The 2,500-nt window shown below is 73.8% G+C and overlaps 1 non-coding gene across 1 annotated transcript; it reads left to right on the top strand.

Moving 5' to 3' along the window:
• The first annotated feature begins 538 nt into the window (after window positions 1–538).
• On the top strand, window positions 539–691 carry LOC132246877 (5.8S ribosomal RNA). Its single transcript, XR_009458243.1, has one exon. It is a non-coding gene; the product is annotated as a 5.8S ribosomal RNA (ribosomal RNA).
• Window positions 692–2,500: the final 1,809 nt, after the last annotated feature.

Raw genomic sequence — 2,500 nt, 5'->3', positions numbered from 1 at the left:
GAAGGCCGTTGCCCGCGGGCTGCGGCTCCCTCGCCTCCCGTCGTCCCGTTGCCCGGCCCGTCCCTCCAAGCCCCCCATCCTATCGCCGTCACCCCCGCCGCACCTCCGGGTGGGGCGAGGGCCGGCCACGGGGAGTGGAAGAGGCGCACGGTCCCGGGCGCGGGGGGCGGGCGCGCGCTGCGGAGCCGTTGGAGCCCGCGGCACGGCCGGCCGTGCTCCCCCCCTCTGAGCCGAGCGCCTGGACCGACCCCGCAGCGGAGGGCTCGCCTCCGCGGCCACGGCCCTCCCTGCGGGTTGTTAAACCTCTCTCTTGTGTTTGGTCGATCGGTAGGGCTCCCGCCGAGGGAAGGCGGTGGGGCTCCCCGGCCGGGCAGGAACGCCTCCCCTCCCCGCACGTGGCGGCGGCGGGGGAGGAAGGCCGGCTCGGGGCCCCTGTCCCGACCTCGTGCGGACCCAGGAGCCCGCCCTCCCTCTGGCTTGGCTTCTGCCACGGGGCGAGGTGACATACCATGGAAAAAAAGCCTGTGAAAACTGTGACAACTCTTAGCGGTGGATCACTCGGCTCGTGCGTCGATGAAGAACGCAGCTAGCTGCGAGAATTAATGTGAATTGCAGGACACATTGATCATCGACACTTCGAACGCACTTGCGGCCCCGGGTTCCTCCCGGGGCTACGCCTGTCTGAGCGTCGCTTGAAGGTCAATCGCCCGCGCGGTGCGTGTGGGGCCGGTGGCTCTGGCCGTCCGGTCCCCGCCGCCGCCGGGCGCGGCTGGGGTGCCTCGCAGGCAACCCGGGGTCCCTCGGGCCCGCTGCCGCTTGCCCGCTCGGTGGCAAGCGGGGCGGCCCGAGCCCCCGGAACGCCTTCGTCCCCCTAAGGTCAGACACGATGCCCCGGAGCGCCCGCTTCGGGGAGCTCGTCCCGCTCGTGGAGGACCGTCGCGGCGGTCCGACCCGCGCTTCGGCCGGGTCGGCCGCGCGGCGCCCGCTCCCGGGGTGCCAGGGGGAGCCGGGCCCGCCCCGTGCGGCTGTCTGTGGTGACACGGCTGCCCGCGGGGGACTCGGGCCCGCGCTCCTACCCCCCGGGAACGACGCGTGCCTGCGGGCGCGCGGGCGGCGGAGGGCCTCGGCGAGGGGGTGCGGCAAGGAAGGGAGCACGCGGTGGGGTTCGGACGCTCGGCCGGCGGGCGGGCGAGCGTGGCGGGCAGGCGGCGGGCGGGCGTGGGCGGCCGGGGCCTTCGGGTTCCGGGCGCCTGGCGCCTCCCGCCTCTGCCTCCACCTCTGCCCGTCCGGCGACCGGGGCTGTGCGCTCCCCCGCCGCCTCTGCTGCCTTCCCTCTGCCGGGCCCCTGCCGCCCGTCCCCCCCTCCGGCCGTGTGCCCCTGGGCCTCCGCGCCGAGGGCGCCGCCTGTGGCTGCTCCTCCCACTCAGGGCCGTTCTCCCCCCCCTCGCTCCTGTTCGTCGGGCCTCCTCCGGGGCAGTTTGCGCTCGCCCGCGGCCGCGGCGGGCAGGGCTGACGGGTGCGGCGCGTGGAGTGCCGAGAGGCCGGGCCGGCGCCTGTCCCTCTCGGCCGCCCCGCCGTCCGGCAGCCCTCCCCCGTGCCCGGGCCCTCCCATCCGACTGCGACCTCAGATCAGACGTGGCGACCCGCTGAATTTAAGCATATTAGTCAGCGGAGGAAAAGAAACTAACCAGGATTCCCTCAGTAACGGCGAGTGAACAGGGAAGAGCCCAGCGCCGAATCCCCGTCCCGCGGTGGGGCGCGGGAAATGTGGCGTACAGAAGACCCACTCCCCGGTGCCGCTCTCGGGGGGCCCAAGTCCTTCTGATCGAGGCACAGCCCGTGGACGGTGTGAGGCCGGTAGCGGCCCCCGGCGCGCCGGGACCGGGTCTTCTCGGAGTCGGGTTGCTTGGGAATGCAGCCCAAAGCGGGTGGTAAACTCCATCTAAGGCTAAATACCGGCACGAGACCGATAGTCAACAAGTACCGTAAGGGAAAGTTGAAAAGAACTTTGAAGAGAGAGTTCAAGAGGGCGTGAAACCGTTAAGAGGTAAACGGGTGGGGTCCGCGCAGTCTGCCCGGAGGATTCAACCCGGCGGGCACGGTCGGTCGGCCCGGGACGACGGATCCCCGTCGCCTCCCCCCCTCCGCGGGGGGCGGGGCGGTTGGGGACCGCCGCCCGGACGGCCCCGGCCCCCGTCGGGCGCATTTCCACCGTGGCGGTGCGCCGCGACCGGCTCTGGGTCGGCTGGGAAGGCCTGGTGGGCAGGTGGCTCGCCGCTTTGCGGCGGCGAGTGTTACAGCCCCCAGGCAGCAGCTCTCGCCGCATCCCGGGGTCGAGGGAGATGACCGCCGCCGCGCCTTCCCCCGTGGCCCCCCGTCCCCCCCTCCTCGCGGGGGGGGGCGGCGCGGGGGCCCTCCGGGGGACGGGCCCCCTCGCTCCCGGCGCGACTGTCAACCGGGGCGGACTGTCCTCAGTGCGCCCCGACCGCGTCGCGCCGCT

Source organism: Alligator mississippiensis, unplaced genomic scaffold (genome assembly GCF_030867095.1).
Source record: "Alligator mississippiensis isolate rAllMis1 unplaced genomic scaffold, rAllMis1 scaffold_164, whole genome shotgun sequence".
Taxonomy (NCBI): domain Eukaryota; kingdom Metazoa; phylum Chordata; order Crocodylia; family Alligatoridae; genus Alligator; species Alligator mississippiensis.
This window is presented reverse-complemented; position numbering and strand designations above follow the sequence as displayed.